The following is a 22,667-nucleotide window of genomic DNA, read 5'->3' on the forward strand; positions in this document are numbered from 1 at the left end:
TTTGCTGGTCGGTCTGTGGGTCATTTCCTGTTGATTTTTGGGAATTTTGGGTCACTTCCTGTTGATATTAAGTCACTTCCTAACAGGGGGGCAAATATGCATTCTTGTTAGGGTATGCGAAATGAAACATGGCGCCGCACCCTCCCCCTTATCCCAACCCGCCCTAACCCCGCGCATCTTTGTAGTTAGTGTGTTACTGAGTAGGTAGAGAGTATGTTAGTGATGCAAGTGTGAATATGTCGACATCCTATTCTATGCTACCTGATTGCTAATCCTAGCACCGACAATCCCTCTACGTGAGTGTTTCTAATTGCACGCAGTCATGCATGAACTCACTGAAACGTGTGATAGTCCTGCAGAAAAATAGAAATGGTGCACAGGGGCCGCCTGAGAGCCTCGGCACCACCCAACCCAATCTGGGGGGGGTGGGGGGAAAAGGGCACCAGCACAATCACCCCGGGACCCAGGACGGTTCCCCGGATCATTCGCGCCCCCATTAACCTGTCCGCAGCGAAGGGATGAGGGGACGCGCCACCACCTCCCAAAGCCCAACTAAACAATTACCGCCCGCTCACCCGGACCCCCAGCCACCGCCGCGGCACCCCAAGGGACCCCCATGACCCACTAGGCCCAGGGCAGGAAAGGATCCACACCCGGAGGTAGCGACACAAAGCTAACCTGACGGCACCCAGCCGGCGATATGCACCAGGTCCCAAGGAGGATGCCCAGGTAGAAAAGAGAGAGGAAGGCGGAAGGAGGAGAATGCTGAGAGGTCGCCGTGGGGCGGAGCATGACCGCAGCCCCGTCACCCCCAACCCCTGCAACCGACAGCCCAGACGTAGAGGAGGGCCCGTCCCGGGAGTCCCGTCATACAGAAAAGTGTGGGATCCACCTACCGCCCTATTACTGTGGCTGCCAGGTCCCCAACTAGCAGCTACTATCCAGCACTGTGATGGGATTGTGCGGGGAGGGTAGTGCAGTGTATGGATTAAAATATCTACCCAAAGATCTTTTGTTCTAAAATTTGTCCTGGCCGACCACATCTCTCAGTCATTGGTAGCCTTTATGTTAAAAACACAATTTATTTCTGTTCATTTCATAGAACCACAAGTTATGGCCCGCACTTGGAGTAATATACAGGTCCTTGTAAAAAAAAAAATAGCATTTTGTGATAAAGTTCATTATTTTCTGTAATGTACTGATAAACATTAGACTTTCATATATTTTAGATTCATTCCACACAACTGAAGTAGTTCAAGCCTTGTATTGTTTTAATGTTGAGGATTTTGGCAAAAATGTCAAGAAAAACCAAAAATCCCTATCTCAAAAAATTAGCATATTTCATCCGACCAATACAAAAAAGTGTTTTTTAATACAAAAAAAGTCAACCTTCAATTAATTATATCAGCTATGCACTCAATACTTGGTCGGGAATCCTTTTGCAGAAATGACTGCGTGGCATGGAGGCAATCAGCCTGTGGCACTGCTGAAGTGTGATGGAGGCCCAGGATGCTTCAATAGCAGCCTTAAGCTCATCCACAGTGTTGGGTCTGGTGTCGCTCAACTTCCTCTTCACAATATCCCTCAGATTCTCTATGGGGTTCGGGTCAGGAGAGTTGGCAGGCCAATTGAGCACAGTAATGCCATTTACCAGTGGTTTTGGCACTGTGAGCAGGTGCCAGGTCATGCTGAAAAATGAAATCTTCATCTCCAAAAAGCTTTTCAGCAAATGGAAGCATGAAGTGCTCTAGAATCTCCTGATAGCTAGCTACATTGACCCTGCCCTTGATAAAACACAGTAGACCAACACCAACAGATGACATGGCACCCCAGACCATCCCTGACTGTGGGTACTTGACACTGGACTTCAGGCACTTTGGCATTTCCTTCTCCCCAGTCTTCCTCCAAACTCTGACACCTTGATTTCCGAATGACATGCAAAATTTGCTTTCATCTGAAAAAAAGTACTTTGGACCACTGAGCAACAGTCCAGTGCTGCTTCTCTGTAGCCCAGGTCAGGCGCTTCAACCCTTTTCAGGTTCCAAAGAGGCTTGACCTGGAGAATGCGGCACCTGTAGCCCATTTCCGGCACACGCCTGTGCAACGTGGCTCTGGATGTCTCTACTCCAGACTCAGTCCACTGTTTCTGCAGGTCCCCCAAGGTCTGGAATCGGCCCTTCTCCACAATCTTTCTCAGGGTGCGGTCACCTCTTCTGGTTGTGCAGCGTTTCCTGCCACAATTTTTCCTTCCCACTGAGGTGCCTTTATACAGCACTTTGGGAACAGCCTATTCGCTCAGAAATTTCTTTCTGTGTCTGAGCCTCTTGCTTGAGGGTGTCAATGATGGCCTTCTGGACAGCAGTAATGAACCAGGCTGGGAGTTTTTAAAAGCCTCAGGAATCTTTCGCAGGGGTTTTGAGTTATTTCGTTGATTCAGATGATTAGCTTAGTAGCTTCTTTAGCTCCTTTTCATGATATGCTAATTTTTTGGGATAGGGATTTTTGTGTTTTCTTGACTTTTTTGCCAAAATCATCAATATTAAAACAATAAAAGACTTGAACTACTTCAGTTGTGTGTAATGAATCTAAAATATATGAAAGTCTAATGTTTATCAGTACATTACAGAAAATAATAACCTTTATCACAATATGCTAATTTTTTGAGAAGGACCTGTATTACAGTGTATATGAAGCAGCACGTGTCAACGTATGAAAAGCGACGTCTCACTGAGATTCATTAACGTCCCCACTGTGCTTGGGGTAAAACAAAAAGGCAAGTGGAGAGCGAGGGGATTCTTCTTTATTCTGCTTCATGTCTAGAAAAGACGAATCCCCGTTGACTGGGGTAAGAAAAGATGGACTGGACGCCAGGTGATCACCAGGTGAAAAATGTGGGAAAATAAGCAGCCATGCTGGCTAGTAATAACGGTGTCCAAACTTAAGTGAGGGAGGGAGACGGGATATGAAAGATGGAGGTAAGGACAAGGAAAGAAAGGAAGGATGGTAAAAAAAAGAAGGATAGATGAAAAGAATAAAGGATGAGATGGAAGAAAGAGAAACGAAGGGAAAATGCTGTATGCAATAAAGGAAGCAACAAGGGAATGAAAAGAAAGCTGGTCAAAGAATGTAAGGAAAGCAAAAAAAAGAGGAGAGGCAAGAAGGAGTGCTGAAAAGAAGTGGAGATTTAGAAGAAGGAAAGAAAGGAAGGAAAAAGGGTGGTAAAGAGTAAGAAAGGTAGATGAAAAGAATGAATAATGATATGGAAGGATGGACGCAAGAAAAAAAGTAAGAAAAAAGCAGTAAAAACCAAGGAGGGGAAGAAAGAACAAAACAAGTCATGAAAGCCAGAGGAAGGAAGAATGGTTGACGCAAGGGAGTAAGTAAAGGACGACAGGTATTAAAGAAAGCCAAAACAAAGTAGGAAGGAAACTGGAAAGAAAGTAGGAGTCAGAGAGATGAAGGACGAAAGGATGCAAAGAAGGAAGGAATTAAGAGGAAATCTGGTAGAAGAAAGTAAGGAAACCAAAAAAGAAGAAAAGGAAAGAAAGTGGCAAGAAGGAAAGCTCGAGGAAGGAAGGAAGCAGCAATGGACGGAAGGACAAGAGAAACAAAGCATGTAATGTGATAAAATTTGACACATCAGTTAAATTTCTTCTGTGTCTACTGATATTCAAGCGATATTGAACAAACATGATAAAGGATCCTGTCTGATATTCCCTGACCCTGACATTTGTGCAGTTTACAGGCATTATCAGCAGTGTTGTTAATAACGGCGTTAGAATATAACGGCGTTACTAACGGCGTTTTTTTTTTTTTTCAGTAGTGAGTAATCTAATTACTTTTCTCATCTTGGCAACGCCGTTACTGAGGATGGAAAGGCGTGCGTTACTATATTGGTTGTTACTATATTGGTTGAATGACGAGAGAAAAGTCTGAGGGTGACGGATTCACCGAGACGACAGGGGAGAGCAGGAGCGGGGAGGAGGCAAAAAAGTTGTGACGCCGAGCAAACGCGATGCGAGGTGGCTACAATAATACCTAGTAAGGAAATATAACCATCTTTACAATTCCACCTTGAAACACTACAAGGTCTGCCAATTGGCAAACAATTTGTGACGAGAAATCACTGAAAACACTGGGCTAGAGGTTGCACAGTGTATGAAAAAGTGGAAGACCTGCGCGACAAATATGTTGCAAATGAGAGATACACATGAACTTTTTCTGTGTCTCCTGCATTTCAACATTTGGAGTAAAAGCAATTCTTTTTGGTTTTTGATTAGCTCCAGCTCGAGAAACAGCTGCTCGGTTTCTGACATTAAAGAAACTAAGGAGTGCGCTGTGGAGCCCTGTGAAACCAAACAAAAATAAGCATACACCCAACTAGTGACTGGGAGGCGCACTACAGCACAATGCGCCACTTCTAGGCAGAGCTTCAAATGCTATCGGCCTGACGCAGAAGCATAAACCATGCATAATGCTCTGCTGCTGCACTTTCTTTATTTGGGCAGTAGTGATGGGAGAAATATGACCCGGAGTGAATTGTCATATTGTAATGATTCCCTTTATGAATCAGGCATATTGTGATGATTCCCTTTATGAATCAGCATATTGTGATGATTCCCCCTGTGACTGTATCAGCATATTGTGATGATTCCCTTTTATGACTGCAACCTTGTTATCTTCGCCACGTTGGCGTCCTTGTGATGTATGATTCTCTTTACCTCGTTTTCCTCGCCACTTTGACATCTTTGTGATGTGTGGTTGCAAAACATGTGTCACAACACGTGTAACGATATCATTGGGCAAGTGGCTCGTCATCTGAGGGAAGGGACTGGCCATCTCATCCCTGACGTGATGCACCACTATAAGAGCCGGGGAGTTTTCCCTCTTCGGTTAGAGTCTGCTACGGGTTAGTATACGGACGCCTAGCTTGTATTCCTCTGCAGCTCTACCGGGGTGTCGGCTCTCCGCCCGCTTGTCAACGGTAAGAGTTTTGATTGCTCAAAGGAATATCTTGTGTGCTTTAACAGTAGCGCGGGGATTTTAGAAGTGAAAATCTATATCTAGTGTTATTGTTGTTCTTGTTTTCTTCCTTTTTCTACATTAAACATTGTATATTTCGCAAAAGTGTGCGTGTTACTGACTCACTGCGGACCCGGAAACGAAATTTCGCAAAAGAGTGACCCGGAAATTTGGTAAAACAAGTAGCGTTACCATAAGCAGTCCAAAAAAATTTATGATTCCCACAAACCCCTCTTTTGAACTCAGCTAGCCTGAGGTCAACACTTATTTCAGTGTTTCCCCTAGGATTTTTTTGAAGCTGTGGTGGTGGTGGGCCGCAACAGAGTCTGACAACCCCATCATGTGCTGCGGGGAATTTGTTTCATATCATGACAAATAAGATTTTTTTTAACATTTATTTTTTTCTAAGAACCTTAACCTTTAAACCTAAATAGTCAAAGACCTCTCCTCAGACCAGTACTATGGATACAGGATCACCAAAGCTATCAGAAGTGGCAACATGGACATTGCATTTGCCCTCTGCCAACAGCCCACCCCCATTTTTTTATCTTTAAGGGACCATTTTCAACTGTAGTAAATATCTGGTTTTAAATGGAGATGATAAATATTGCATTAAAAATTACATATCTGAAAAAACAGGGTTTAGGCGGAAATGGTCAAAAAATGCAAAAACGGCCAAAAAATGCTGTTTTTTCAATCAAAAAAGGGGGTAGGTAAATAAAGTCTAAACCATTTTTTTGCTTTTGATTATGATCAAGTATATCATAAGACAACTTGAAAACATAGGGCCCCCTCTAATTTCTCAACTTTTATTTCTTGACACACCCTACTCCCCATTCATCAGTCTGTGATGCCATCTTTGACATCTGACCTGGTCCATATTCTGAACACACATTCAATGTTTTACCCATTTGGATTCAAATCAAATATGTCTAATTTACATTGGTCAATCCGACTTCAGTTCAAACTCGTCTTTGATGGAGTTCCTTTTCTGATTGTTAGTGCAAATTCATATCTTGATTTGTTTCAATGAGATGAAAAATACTTCTTTCAATGTAAATACGCCATCTGTCTTGTAATTTTTTGTATGAGGAATATGCCAGGTTATAGACAATAATAATAATGTCTATAATTTATAGACAATGAACCTTTTTTCAACACCAGAATTTAAATTAAAATGATACAATTATGAATTGATGATGAAAAAATATAATAGGTGCAGGATTCTTAACACTCATCTTAATTTGTGTGGTACAGCCATGACTTGAACTTTGCCATTTCTGTCCATGTTGGGTCCCTGCTAGATTGTTTCCTTTTTTTCTTAGTTGAGAGCTGAACTGTGCACTTTCCTGATCTTCGTCTCCAGCTGTGACCTTGCCTCATTTGAAAACTTTATATAAACATTCAAATACACTGCTTGCCATAACCATTTCTTTATTTCTACTCCTCAGAACGTGAGAGCTAATACCTTCATAACTGGGGAGCGTGAGCCTCACGTTCTGAAATATTTAATTAGCTTCAGACGCTAATTAATTATTTAGGAATGCGACGGTCTAGATCGCCACAACAATAATTGTCATTTTGTTAGCGAACTCTCGTATAGACCCCAATCACGTGACGTCACAACTCCGTCCCCCTGACTTGTGCCGCCATATTGTCCGTCAGCTCATCGTGTTTACATATTACCGCTACGTACATTCCCCCTATTACTGTGTTTTTCTGCTTGTCTAAGGAATCACCGCCTAGTAAATGAACCCAAAAACCTTCCTGACAATCGTTAACATTGGTTAATCAAAATGGTGAAGGCATTTGTGGCGGTTGCTTGCAGTAACAGAGAAGACAAACGGTCATTTTAGTAGTTGCTGTGTGTCCATTGTTAAAAGGGTAAATCTCTAAAGCAGCACGGTTTGTTTATCTCAGTCCATGATGCGTTTGTGTCGACAGCCGTCAGACAGCGGCGAAAATAGTCGTGATGCCAACACGATCGCAGACATCATCAGACGGAGACTACAAAGCTCGTGGCCACGGTTGCGCAGCAAGACGGTGAGCACAACAACAGGTGTTGTGCCGAAAAATAGCCGTCCCGCGTGAAATGTCCCCCCTGACGGTGTAACGGTCACTTCTGTGATCCTCTTTGTTCCTTAGGACATCCACCACACGGTGGCGCCTCTTTATGTTGTATGTTCACTTTCTTCTTCAGTTGCTACCTACTTTTTGGGGAGTCTAGTGTGATCATGTGTGCGTGGTCCGTTGTACTCCCGAGTGACGAGTGGTTGAGCTGGATTTATTTATTTTTGTCATTTAAAAGTGCATAAGTGGACGTCTACTCCCTTTTTTACCTTTTATGCACTCATCCTGCCCTGCCACGCGTTACAAATGGCGCCCGAACATTCTTTCCCTGGACCTCTGTCAAGCTTTGGATCCAAAGGTGACTTTGACTGCCTCACGTGGACGGTTGTTGGCGATTCCTGTGCCTCTGAGGATGGGAGTTTTCCCGACCGCGGCTGCGACATTAACGTGAGAAGGATCCGTCTATTTCTTGGATGTGATGGTCCGACGGCTGTTTCGACTTTGGTTTGGGATCCGTCTATTTCCCGGATCGTCAAGGCGATGCGACCTCAGGCCCAGACATTGCCCCAGGATGGCGTCTGTTTGGGCTAATCGTAAATGGACCAATGCCTTTCACACTGACAGACTTGACCCAGAGTAAGCCGTTTCTGGTCGTTGGCCATGTTTTGTGCTGCTGTTCTTTTTTTGTCATGTGTTGATTTGGTTACCATATTTGCCCATGTTTGTTGTTGAAATTGAGGTTCATGTTTTTCAAAGGTTTTGAAGTTCAGAGAGTACAAACCACTGTGCATTTGTGTTTGTTATTTTTCATATAGTCTTTGCCCTATGTGCCTTTCAGCCTTTACAGTTGTCTATGTATAGCATGCTGTTTAGCTGTTTTATGGTTCATCTTCAGCTGTGTACGGCTGTGGACAGCCTTTTTCTCATCAGGGGGGACTATGTAACGGTCACTTCTGTGATCCTCTTTGTTCCTTAGGACATCCACCACACGGTGGCGCCTCTTTATGTTGTATGTTCATTTTCTTCTTGAGTTGCTACAAACTTTTTGGGGAGTCAAGTGTGATCATGTGTGCGTGGTCCGTTGTACTCCCGAGTGACGAGTGGTTGAGCTGGATTTATTTATTTTTGTCATTTAAAAGTGCATAAGTGGACGTCTACTCCTTTTTTACCTTTTATGCACTCATCCTGCCCTGCCACGCGTTACAACGGGAGCGCCCACACGGAAACGACTTTCTTGTACCGTGAATATGTATTATTTTACTCTGCTTGAACTAATAAATGTCATACCTGTGTGATTGTCATTGGGATATGGTTGTGAAAACCTGTAGACTAATACATTTCTGTTCAAAGATGGTTATTTGGCCCAGTCTACGATTTGTTACTAAAATACAGTACTAATATTTTGTGTAATTTAATTATTTAAAACTGATCTTATAGTCGTAAATCCATTACTGTAATGCGTCCATGAAAACATTTGATGTTTTCACTTCAATAAAGCGTTATAAATAAGCGCTCCCGTCAGGGGGGGGACATTTCACGCGGGGCGGCTATTTTTCGGCACACACCAGTCCGTTGTCGAACCGCCGATTAAGTTTCATTTTACAATCGTGACTACGGTGACACTCAGCTGACCAAATGTCGGTTTATATTCGGGCCGGTGCCGATTTTGTGTACCCGACTCCTCATCGTGACATAAACTGGAGTGTGATTGGAAATTTTGTGGTCTCGGGACGAGCTCTGACGAACGGGACGGGACCTGACAGGAGGAAACATCGGTTTGGGCATCAAATATGGATCTGGCGACTGGATCGACCGAAGCTTTTCCAAATAACTGTCAGACCGGGATGACGAGGCGGACTCAGCTGCGGAGGTTCAGGCAAAAACTTTTATTTTGAAAACAGGTTCTTCCGCTGACATGCGGGAATGAGAAAAATGTACAAACAAAAAACTCTCCAATGGAGGAATCAGTCAGAGCAACCACGATCAGGGTTCAAACAAAAATGCACTCCATAAGGGAGGAAAGGCAAAAACACAAAACGCTCCTAATTGAGGAAAAAGTCAAGATAGCGAAGATAAAAAAAATTCAAACACAAAGCGCTCCAATGGAGGATAACATTCAGTAGAACTATAATAGACTATGACGGTAGGCTATGACGAGAGGCTGACGTGACTGACCTTGGACGAAAGACACTTCTGCACTAGACAAGGGAAACTAAGGCAATATATACACAGGGGGTAATGGGGAACAGGTGGAAACAATAGGTGATTAGGTGACCAGAGGAAGGGCAAGTACGCAGACACAAGGAGGGTGAAGCTTTCAAAATAAAACAGGAAATGACATGACATGACAGAACCCCCCCCTCTAGGACCGGCTACCAGACGGTCCAGGCTGGTCGGGGTGGTCCCTGTGGAAGTCCCTGATCAACGAGGGGTCCAGGATGAACCGCGAGGGAACCCATTGTCTCTCCTCCGGGCCGTAGCCCACCCAGTCCACCAGGTATTGACGGCCACGACCTCGGGGTCGCACCGCCAGCAACCTCCTGACCTGATAGGCAGGGCTGCCGTCGATGTCCAGAGGAGGTGGAGGGCGTGGCATAGGCACCATGGAGCTCTCCACCACAGGCTTGACTTGGCTGACGTGGAAGGTGGGGTGGACTCTCAGGGAACGTGGAAGACGTAGACGTACCGCTGCTGGGCCTACAACCTTCGATACAGGAAATGGACCCACAAAGCGGGGGGCCAACTTCCGGCAGGTGGCCCGGAGGGGAAGGTTTCGTGCGCTTAGCCACACTCGCTGTCCTGCCTGGTAGGCAGGTGCTGGGCGTCGGTGGCGGGGTCTGCAGCCCTTTTCACTCGATCCCCTTGGCGGACGAGGACTTGGCGAGCTGCTTCCCATATGTGTCTGCTACGGCGGACCAAGGCATGGGCAGACGGGACCGAGACCTCTCGCTCCTGTGCAGCAAACAAAGGCGGATCGTAGCCATGGACGCATTTAAACGGTGACATACCTGTGGCGGAGGTACGGAGGCCGGTCTCCAACTGTTGGTTGAGGCGCTCGGTCTGGCCGTTGGACTCCGGATGGTATCCTGACGTGAGACTGGCCTTAGCCCCGATGAGGCGGCAGAATTCCCTCCAAAAGAGTGACACGAACTGTGGCCCCCGGTCCGAGACAATGTCCCGAGGGAAGCCATGAATGCGGAATACCTCCCTGCAGTGTCTTTGGCAGAGGGCAAAGCAGGCAGGGCTATGAAGTGGGCCATCTTGGAGAAGCGGTCAACTACGGTCAGGATTGTGGTGTTTCCCTGGGATACAGGAAGTCCCGTGACAAAGTCCAAGGAAATTTCAGCCCATGGTCTGGAGGGAATCGGGAGGGGTTGAAGAAGGCCCATGCGTGGTCTGGTGGACGTCTTGTTTTGGGCGCAGACCGAGCAAGCCTCGACATACTCCCGGACCTCCGGCTCCATGCCTGGCCACCAGAACCTCCGGGAGATGGCGTGCATGGTGCGCCTGACTCCCGGATGACAGGAAAGCGGCGTGGAGTGGGCCCATTGGATCACCCGGGGGCGTAGGTCAGCCGGGACGAAGTCGGTTCTCAGGGCACCCCCGAGGTGTCCGGACCCCCCCTAATGCCTGCTTAACCTCCGTTTCTATTTGCCAAGTTACCGCCCCTACCACACAATTCAGTGGCAGGATGGTTTCAGGTTCCTTGGCTACAGGCTCGGGGTCGTAGAGGCGTGAGAGGGCGTCTGCTTTGATGTTCTGGGACCCCGGCCTGTAAGAGATAGAGAAGGAAAATCTGTCAAAAAAAGAGCGCCCACCTGGCCTGGCGAGAATTGAGTCGCTTAGCTGTCTTTAGATACTCAAGATTGCGATGATTAGTCCAGACTATGAAGGGTTGCTCTGCCCCCTTGAGCCAATGCCGCCACTCCTCCAGAGTGGTTTTGATGGCGAGTAGTTCTCGGTCGCCAACGTTGTAGTTCCGCTCCGCTGGCGACAGGCGGCGGGAAAGGAAGGCGCAGGGATGCATCTTCCCATCATGCTCAGCTCGTTGGGACAGTATTGCCCCAATGCCCTCACAGGAGGCATCGACCTCCACCACGAACTGATGATGGGGATCAGGCATGGTCGGGATGGGGGCTGTGGTGAAGCGGGTCTTCAAGGCCAGGAACGCTGCTTCAGCCGCAGGGGTCCATTCGAATTGCACCTTGGTGGAAGTAAGAGCGTGGAGAGGGCCTGCAATTTTACTAAAACCGCGGATAAACCGCCTGTAAAAGTTGGCGAACCCGAGGAACTGCTGAAGCTTTTTTTGACTGCCCGGTGTGGGCCAGTTAACTACTGTTTCTACTTTTGCAGGATCCATCTGGACACCCCCAGGAGATACTATAAAGCCCAAAAACGAAATTGTGTTAACATGAAATTCACTTTTCTCAGCTTTGACAAAAAGATCGTTGGCGAGAAGACGCTTTAAAACAGATTCAACATGGTGCTTGTGGGTAGTTATATCTGGGGAGTAAATAAGGATGTCATCTAGATAAACAAAAACAAAACGGTCAAGAAAATCTCGGAGAACGTCATTGATCAACGCCTGGAAGAACGTGGGGGCGTTAGTAAGGCCGAAGGGCATAACTAGATACTCATAGTGGCCATCTGGGGTGTTAAAGGCCGTCTTCCACTCATCTCCCTCCCTAATGCGGACTAAGTGGTAGGCGTTGCACAGATCTAATTTAGTGAAGACCTTGGCCTGCTGCAATTGGTCGAATACCGAAGACATGAGGGGGAGTGGATAGCGATTCTTGATGGTGATGTCGTTGAGCTGGCGGTAGTCTATGGTGGGACGGAGTGACCCATCCTTCTTTCCTACAAAAAAGAAGCCCGCCCCAGCAGCGGACGAGGAAGGACGGATGAGCCCTGCTTTCAGGGAGGCTTGAATGTATTCACGCATGGCGACTTTTTCAGGAACGGAGATAGGATAAAGGCGCCCCCTAGGGATAGTGGAGCCCGGGATAAGGTCAATAGCACAGTCATAGGGACGGTGGGGTGGCAGAGACTGGGCTCGGGTCTTGTCAAAAACCTGGCGTAAATGGTGATAGCACTCTGGGATGGTGCTCAAGTCGATTTCCGGTTCTGGAGTGACAGAGAGAGAAAACTTGTTAATTGCAGTCTCACCATTAACATGACCTTTGACCCCAGGGTTCTTTTCTCCCAGACAACGTCCCCTGCAGTCCACACCCCACCCCAGTATGGACCCGGAGTTCCACTCAATGTGGGGTTGGTGTTTGCGAAGCCATGAGAGTCCCAAAACTATTGACTGAGCTTGAGCAGGAAACAAATGGAATGACATGGTCTCAGTGTGTCCTTGGACTGTGATTTCTACAGGTTCGCAGGAATGGGTGATGGTAAACAGTTTCTCTCCATTGAGGGATCTGGCCACCAGGTGTCGGTCAAGTGGGACAGCCTGTAGACCCAGGAGGTTGCAAACCCCCCATGGCATCAGACAGTCATCGGCGCCGGAGTCAATGAGGGCGGGGAGTGTATGTGAGGAGGACCCGTGCTTTACTTGAATGGTGGTCGTAGAGCGAGGAGTGGCACACACAGGTTGATTGTTATGGCTGGGCTTAGCTCGGCGGGCGGCGCAAACTGCCACCAGGTGTCCCGAGCTCCCACAGTAGAAGCACAGTCTCTCCTGGTGTCGGCGTCTGCGCTCCTCTGGGGATGTACGTGTGGGTCTGAGTTGTATGGGTACGGTATCGTTATGGTCCCTATGAGGTGCAAACGGCGGGGTGTGAGCGCAGCGAGGTTCGGACCGCTCCAGCGACTTGGGAGGCGATCTCACAGCGTGGATAGGTTGGCTTTTGCTAAGCTCCTCAAGACGGTGGTCAGTGCGTATGGCTAGGGCGATGAGGTCGTCCAACCCCTCCGGAAGGTCGAGTGGTACGAGTCGATCCCGGATAGTAGGAGAGAGTCCCTTGAAAAAAGTGTCATACAGCGCAGTGTGGCACCAGCCACAACCCGTGGCCAGGGTACGGAACTGAATAGCATAGTCGTTGACTGAGTCTTTACCTTGATGCAAGCTGCTGAGTTGTCGGGCTCGGTCTCTCTCAGAACAAACGGGGTCAAACGTCTTCTTTAGGGCGTCTTTAAATGAGGACAAGACTTGGCAAGATAGTGAATCGCACTCCCACTCCGCCATGGCCCAGGTCCGGGCCCGTCCCGACATATGGGATACCATGAAGGCGATACGAGAGCGATCCGAGGTGAAATCGTGAGGCGAACAATCAAAGTGCATGCTGCATTCAGTAATAAAAGCTTGGCTTGTACCTGGATCCCCACAAAACCGCTGCGGCGGCGCTAACCTAGGTCCTCTTCCAGAGACTGTGGGGGAGGAAGCAGGAGGGGGGCAGGCAGGGGATCCGGTAGTGGGGGCTGAGTGTGCTGAGAGCAGCTGGGCTGTGAGTTCCATCATCTGCTTGTTCATGTGGACCAGCTGTGCAGCCATCGCGGCCTAGAAGTCCTCCTGGCGGGTGAGGCGAGCCGCTTGCTCTCGCAGCGTGGCAAAGAATTCAGAAAACTCCGCTGGGTCCATTTCTGGCAGAAGTGTTCTGTCAGACCGGGATGACGAGGCGGACTCAGCTGCGGAGGTTCAGGCAAAAACTTTTATTTTGAAAACAGGTTCTTCCGCTGACATGCGGGAATGAGAGAAATGTACAAACAAAAAACTCTCCAATGGAGGAATCAGTCAGAGCAACCATGATCAGGGTTCAAACAAAAATGCACTCCATAAGGGAAGAAAGGCAAAAACACAAAACGCTCCTAATGGAGGAAAAAGTCAAGATAGCGAAGATAAAAAAAAATTCAAACACAAAGCGCTCCAATGGAGGATAACATTCAGTAGAACTATAATAGACTATGACGGTAGCCTATGACGAGAGGCTGACGTGACTGACCTTGGACGAAAGACACTTCTGCACTAGACAAGGGAAACTAAGGCAATATATAGACAGGGGGTAATGGGGAACAGGTGGAAACAATAGGTGATTAGGTGACCAGAGGAAGGGCAAGTACGCAGACACAAGGAGGGTGAAGCTTTCAAAATAAAACAGGAAATGACATGACAATAACAACTTTTATCCAACTCATCCAATGAGATTACAGCGCCTGAAAGCACCGGGGCTTCCATAATTTGCAAGTGAATCCACCTTTAGAAACTACGATCATTGACAATACGGACACACAATGATGGACAATATGGCGGCACAATACAGCGATCACGTGATTGTGTGACGTTGGTGATTGGGGTCTATTCAGGAACTTTTGTCTTTCCAAAAAACTGTACTTCGAAATCTTCATCTGAAATTACGAGTGACGTCAGTGCCGAGCAAATGCTATGCTAGGAGGCGACGATTCGGATCAAAAGCACGCCATAAAGAACTTAAACGTTACGTCAATATCAATATTAAGCTCGTTTTTACAGTATATGACAAGTCAATTTATTAACTTCAAATTTCTCTCTGTGGATTTTTCTCCCCATTTCGATCCATGTGCCGACGTACCCGAGGCGCAAACTTTCAGTAGGAGAACGGATGCGCTTCTCAAAATAAAGCGTGTAAAGGAACAATTTGTGTTTGTCGTGCTATTTCAGACGATTTATGGCAAATAGTGGGTAAAAATTAGCTTCATATATCCATTTAGACGTCATGTCGAATAATACAAATTATTAATTAGAATTTTTGTGGCGTAGCGGCTTTTATTTTGGTGTGGCGCAGCACCACGATTTTAAATATGTAGGGGAAAGCCTGTATTTTTTTGGTCCCTCTCTAGGCTTCAGTTGTCTGTGGTTACCACGTAAATTTGACATTAGGACAGAAAGGAAAGAAGGAACAATTGACGAATTTCAACCCTTGTACAGTATAACACTAAGACGTATTTTGTTTAGAACGTACAGTAGGATGGAAGTACCCTGAGAAAAAAAGTCAACACTGGTGGAACCCACAAATGTCCTTAGATTCTGAGACACGGAAGTGCTACATGAGCCACGCTGTTTTGCCTCAGGTGAGCCCTTAATAGCATAATGTCATTCAACAGTCTTTGTGCTTACCTTCTAAAAGAAAAAGTGACATTTTCTTTGTGTTCGCCCTCTAATGAGCCTGTTAACATTCCGTTTTTGCTCCTCTAATTGAGTCCACGGCTCGCCGGACGTATACGTGTGCTACTGCGGATAATTACAGCACTCCCCCCCTTTACTCGCTGAAGCCTAATGGACTTAAGCGGCACTTTTGCCACTCGGGCGGTCGTTTGCGCTGTGAGCAGATGGCGTCGAGCGAAATCATAAAAGCGAGGCGCCTGCTGCTTCTTTGTTTGACGCAAAGGATTTCTGTTGCATTTCATGTTATTCTTCGTTTGCTTCGTTTTACATGATGGCGCAATGGCAATGTTTAGACAATATCTTGGGTGGACATACCATGTGAAAAGATGGTCAATTTCATTTCTTTCATTTACTTTTTAACTTGGAGTGTTGAAAAATTGCTTTTATTCAACTGAACTGATGAAAACCAGGGGTATGACAATCAGAGGTGTGTAGTCACGTGTTAAATTTACTCCTTTACATTCACTTGAGTAGCTTTTTGTGAAAAATTTACTTCTTAAAGACTATGAAAACACCTGGGGAAATGCTAATATTCCATCATTTATCCATAAACGCATGCCTTTTGGATTCATATCATGCCACTTTGTGTAATTACACACATCGCAACACCAAGAAAATGATAGAAATTTGGATCGATTGTCAAGCTAAAACGATAATCTAGCATATTGTGTGCGTGATGTCACAACTAGGAAACACCCGGCTCAGAGCTTAGTACTGAATGGCAGCGATGATGGCGGACAATTTTGTTTGTATTTGCAGCGACGAATCCGACGTAACAAATGTTCTTCTAATGGTGACGAGGAGAGTTATGAACCTTTCTTCGGTGTTTTGGGTTATCACTTTGAGCCCAAACGAAAGCCAACACATCCTAATGAAACGATCATTGAGGGGAGCAATCACACCGATGAAACACCGGCAACAGATCGTGTGGGAAACACCGAATGGTTTGTTTTGCATTTCTTTTTGTGAAGCTGATAGGCTACACGGTGACCGCAAAAAAAGTAATGTATAGAATAATTATCATTTATAGTGCTATCGTAGGTTTTCGCTCTGCCAACAGACACAAATGTGAATGGGATTAGAGGATTTTATGTATATATTTTACGAGCGATAATTTATACATGTGTCCAGTCCTATATCCAATGCGTGATATGTTTTTTATTATAAGAGTACTCACTCTGGCCATTTCGAGTTTGACTGCTACCCTCCTTTGCTTAGCCTGGGGTGGTGGGGTGGTCTCATCAGTGCCAGTCATCGTCCTCTTTCTTGAGATCTCGGGACATTTAGGTGGCCGCGCGTGTATGGTGGGCACCGCATCTGCTTTCAGCAGCAATTTCTTAGCAAAACCTGATTTCATTTGTCCATAGTTCGAATAGCTTTCAGGTGTCTTTGCATGGACGAACTTTACTCATTGTCTGCGTAGTCCAGCTGTTTTTCTCGCGTTCGGGAACTCATGGGTATTACATTGTGACAAATGGCTATTTATACACCACATAGCATGACGGGTTTGAACCATTTTAGCGATTTTTTGATAAAACACGAACGCAACTCTCTCGCCGATAAACAACAATTGCACCTGCCTCGACTTTTTGTTTCTTGGCTGTGACGCCCCATTCGGCTGTTTCTGGAATACTTTCGGAAATGTTCGTAATTTTCCATCTATTTTCGATAATTGCTCATGAATGTGATTTATTTTTTTGTTAACTTTATTAATATTTGTTATCTTGCCACATAACGGTTCTATTGATATCTCACAGCCCCTTAGTATTATCATTCTCTTTAACTTGGAGTGTTGAAAAATTGTTTTTATTCAACTGAACTGATGGAAACCAGGGGTATGACAATCAGAGGTGTGTAGTCACGCATTAAATTTACTCCTTTACATTCACTTGAGTAGCTTTTTGTGAAAAATGTACTTCTTAAGGCTGTTTTACACCAGTGGCAGCCTAGCGTGAAAAGCTGCCCGCAGCAAGCGCAAAACGGGAGGAGCCTCGTAGGTAGAGGAGTTCCAAATAATTGATTATTACATGCATCGCGATTCGACACGTGACGATTCGATTACGATTCATAAAGGCTCAATAACGATGATTTTCCCTCATAATTTTATGACAGCCGCTCGTAGCGGAAGAAATTCAAGACACGTCTGCCGCCCGGACACCTTTAACGGACGCACATTATAATGGATGCTGCCTGTAACTGAGTGAGAGATTTACTCTTTTTCAAAAGACTGGAAAATAAATTTGTGTATGAGACAGGCAAGTACAGAGGCGCGCTTCTGTGCGCATATTATTTTTTAGAGCGAGAGGGGAAGAGAGATAGTTCGTTGCTCCTCGTCTTTCAGATTTCCAGCTGTAGTTTCAAGTCATGTCAATTGAAAAATGTCGTGAGTGTGTTGCTAAGACCCGTGTGCGTCTGTAAGAGGTGAGTACACAAACCCTCTTGTACCGTTTAGCCTTTATTGTTGTTGTTTTTGAGGTGTTAATAGTTAGCGCCGAGCGCTAAGCTAATTAGCTAATTCGCTAACGTGTATTTCATATGCAGAACGTGTAAAAAACACGATTAAGTACAGCGGTACTAACACTACAAACATGCGAAATAGTACAGAAATCTGTAAAAACAAAGTATATAGGTTAAAAGAAGGCTTATTTCTAAAGACACTGTTTCCAGAAAATGTGGAATTCATTCCACCTGTGTAAATTTTATTGTATTGTTGACAGAAATTAGTACTCCCTTTAAAATGGTTAATGTTTTTGCACTTTTTTGTAAAAAATAAATGAATAAAAAAGCAGCTTAGGGACAGCTTTTTGTTGTATGTGCATGTTTCCACCGTTCCTATTGAATGATTAGGATATTTTAAATAAATTATGGACAAAAATGTGTTTTTTTACTTTATTAATTAGTAATGTACGATGCATCGATAATTGTGTTAACCATGATCATCATCAATACTGTGATCTTCCTTGAAGAATCGAATCTTGGCACCCTGAATCGTAATCAAATTGAATCGTCGGGTGCCTAAGATGGCACACCCCTACTCGTAGGCTAATGGAGACACTGTCAGAAAGTGAAAAGAGGGTGGACTCCAAGCGAGCATATTTACGATAGTCCCAAACACCAAATGAATTTATTTTTTTATTGTTGCATCAGAAAACAGCAACTTTTCTTTTTCAAGGAATAGGGGAGATTACCATAGCCGTGTAAAGAGTTTCACTAGTTCGGGTGAGAAGGTGAATAATTTTTGGGGGTTTCTTTTCATGAATTACATTTTCACACAAACACACATCAAGATGTCATTTAGCTTAGCAAGGAAAGGTGTGAAAGCCATTATTCGAGTGTCCCAGAGCTCGCAAAACTTTTAAAAAGCGCATTTATCAAGGTTTCGTTGCCCGTGACTTGAGTGTATCTGTCCGCCGAAACAGCCTGACAGCACAGATATCTGTAAGCCTGCCCCTGCAGTTGGATGCATTTTTGATTTCGATATGGCAACACTGGGAAAATACAGCAATTTTCTATTTTTGGCCCACTCAAGACTTGCGGCTCCGTCCAAAACGGCCGCCACCGCTTACTTTCGCCGAGAATTCTGCTGCTAGAAACAGCATGAAGAACAGCCATTCACCACGCCATACATTTCACTTTTATTTGAGCAGGATTGTGAAGAAACGCTACTCTTTCTCTGCTACTTTGCGTTACGCTAAAGTCGTTAGATTTGTACTCCTTATCCTACATCTTAGATTTTACTTTATTTTAGCCAGAGATGTGCCCACAGTGGCTCGACCAGTTTTATGAATGAAACATTGCAATAATAATCACATAAATCCCATTATACCAGTCAGACGTACAATCACAGTCCCATGACCACACACAAGCTTTCCAATCACGTGGCATTTCTAAAGTGCCGTAAAAAACTATCGTATTGGCCCGAATATAAGACTGTGTTTTTTGCATTGAAATAAGACTGAAAAAGTGGGAGTCATCTTATATTCCGGGTCTAGACATTATACCCATTCACGACGCTAGATGGCGCCAGATATCATTGAAGCGAATACTGAATTTGAGGAGTAATGTGACATGTGTCATGACAGATCTCAGCTACTCTCAAGTTTAACCAGTTTGCATTATTTTATTGCAATTTTTTTCCTTATTCAGATTTGTCTCAAGACTAGTTACAGTTAGACCTCACTTTGATGGTTAATGCAGTTATTGCAATTTTGTTGTTTTATCACAATAGATCGGTTTATTTACATTTCCAAAACCAGAAGCCATTCATTTACGAATGTGATTGCCCTTTAGTTTACATATTTAAAGAGTATGTCATGCCCTGGGAAAATGTTAATATTCCATCATTTATCCATAAACGCATGCCTTTTGTATTCATATCATGCCACTTCATGTAATTACACACAAGGAAATGAGAGAAATTTGGCTCGATTGTCAAGCTAAAACGACCGGCGCCCGAGATCTGGCAGATTGTGTGTGTGACGTCATTACAAGTGAAGAGAGCGCCTGTCTGCATCAATATAATTCCTTCTAGTGAGGGGAGAATTAGCGGTGTTTTGAGCTGTTTATGCAGTTGCTTTGTGTTCGTCCTGCACATATTCCAGGTTCCCTCATGAAGAAACACCCCTCGTTGTCAATAAAAGAGAATTCAGAATTGACAGTGAGGGGTGTTTCTTCAACAAGAAAAAAGGCTCAGTGCTTTAATACTGAATGGCGGCGATGATGGCAGACAATTTAGTTTATAGTTTCAGCGACGAATCCAACGTAGAAGGACGTAATGAATGTTCATCTAATGGTGACGAGGAGAGTTACAAAGCTTTAATTGGTGTTTTAGGTTACCAATTTGAGCCCAAACGAACGCCAATGCAGTTTAATGAAACGGTCATTGAGGGGAGCAATGACACTGATGAAACATCGGCAGCAGATCACGTGGGAAACAACGAATTATATTTTTTGCATTTCTTTTTGTGAAGCTGATACACCGTGACCGCAAAATAAAGTAATGCATAGAATAATTATCATTTATTGCGCTATCATAGCTTTTCGCTCCGCCAACAGACACAAATATGAATGGGATCAGAGGATTTGTTCTATATATTTTACGAACGATAATTTATTAATGTGTCCAGTCCTGTATCCAATGCGTGACATTTTTTTATTATAAAAGAGTACTCACTCTGGCCATTTCGAGCTTGGCTGCTCCCCTCCTTTGCTTAGCCTTAGCCTCCTTTGCCACTCATCGTCCTCTTTCTTGATATCTCGGGACATTTAGGTGGCTGGTGTATGGTGGGCACCGCATCTGCTTTGAGCAGCAATCTTGCAGCAAAACCCGATTTCACTTGTCCATAGTTCGAGAAGCTTTCAGGTGGAAAATAACAGAAAACTGTGCCGGAGGCTGGGTCTAGAAAATTAGCCCTCTTTGCACGGACGAACTTTACCCATTGTCTGCGTAGTCCAGCTTTTTTTTTCGCGTTCAGGAACTCATGGATACTATATTCCGATAAATAGCTATTTGTACACCACATAGCACAGCAGTTTTGAACCATTTTAGTGATATTTTGGTCAAACAAACCCGAACGCTACTCTCTCGTCGATAAAAAACAATGGCACCTGGCTCCGCCTCGACTGTCAATCACTTGTTGTGATGTCGCCGCCCCATTCGGCTGTTTCCGGAACACTTTCGGAAATGTTCGTCATTTTCGATCTATTTTCGATAATTGCTCATTAATGTGATTGATTTTTTTGTTAACTTTATCAATATTTGTTATCTTGGCACATAACAGTTCTATTGATGTCTCACACCCCCTTTGCCGTTACATACCCTTTAAATGTTCCGATTTTAAGATTTGAATGAGGCAAAATAACATGCTTTTCCTCTCAAATATATTGTTATAAACATTTGTTTCAGATATACTGTAATTATTTTTTGTATATAATTAATTTGGTGTTCAAAAAGTCTTTTTTTCAAACTTGAGTCTTGAAAAAGAGGGGGTCGTCTTATAATCAGGGCCGTCTTTATATTCTTATATTCCTACATTAGAAAGTACAAAGGTAAAGAAAAGTGGAAAATAGAATTTCAACTTTTTGGGAAACAAAAGTGATTTTATATGTCAATGCGACGAAACAAACTAGGATGTGCCATTTAATACTTGGGAACAAACTATGTTATACATGGTGTTGTCTTTAATATATTACCACAGGTAGGTGAATCAAGGAAATCTAGACATTCTCTGGAAAAACAGTATTCTTGTTGTGAAAAAAGAAAAACCTAAATCATCTTGCATTTCAATGTAAAAGTCGATTTCTCGTACAAATGCTAACACAGCATGAAACTTTCACTCCACATGGGAAAGTTCCCTTCTTCATAACAGTTTACATAGTTTTCAGTTGTCGCCTTACCCCTCCAAATGTAAAACTAGCATTTAAATATGTGTTATAATGCAATGACCTAAACTAGTACTTAGATACGCGATTTTATCCATTTTCCCATAAATGTCGCAATTACCGCTGTCAGTTCCATTGAAAACCACTACAGCGCTGCTTGTGCTTGGAACTACCGACACCCTACAGCAGTGGTTCCAAACTATTCCACATAGGGCCGCAGTGGGTGCGGGTTTTTGTTCAAACCCATCATGAGGACAATCTTTCACCAATTTGGTGTCTCACAAGCGTAATCAGTTGATTGCAGTCAGGTGCTGCTTGTTTTAGCACAAACTTAATTGGTTCAACTGTCTTTGCTCGATTGGTAAGAACAAAAACCAGGACCCACAGCGGCCCTTGAGGACAGGTTTGGACACCCATGCCCTACAGCAGGCATGTCCAAAGTCCGGCCCGGGGGCCAAATGCGGCCCGTGGTCAAATTTAATCCGGCCCCCTGCCTCTCTCATAAAATCAATAACGTCTGGCCCGCACACAGACTTAATAAATTTGTCAGCAGTACTGCTACCAGCATATGAAGTGGCTTACACACTAAATGCTGTTCCTCATTTACCCACTAAAAGGCAGCAGCACTCTAAGCAACATTGCCCCGTGTGACCCTTTACTTCCAATTTTTTAAAATGGCGACAATCAACAAAATAAGAAAGTTGACTGCGACGGCCAAAGCTTCAAAGATAGGTGGAAATTGGACTATTTCTCCACTAAAATACGCAACAACGGTGTCTGCCTCATTTGCAAAGAGACAGTCGCTGTTTTTAAAGAGTTCATTGTGAGGCAATATTACCAAACAAGACACGCTGTGATGGACGACAAGATTACAGGGAAGATACGCAGCGAGAAATTTAAGCAACTTGAAGCCAGTTTAATTTCACAGCAGCAGTATTTCGCAAGAGCTCGAGAGTCGAAAGAGAACACCACAAAGGCTAGTTGCGAGATGAAATTATTAAAAATAAATAAATTAAATAAAGCAAATGTGACACACAGAATGGCTTGCTAA

The sequence above is a fragment of the Corythoichthys intestinalis genome, chromosome 6, assembly GCF_030265065.1.
Source record: "Corythoichthys intestinalis isolate RoL2023-P3 chromosome 6, ASM3026506v1, whole genome shotgun sequence".
NCBI lineage: Eukaryota > Metazoa > Chordata > Actinopteri > Syngnathiformes > Syngnathidae > Corythoichthys > Corythoichthys intestinalis.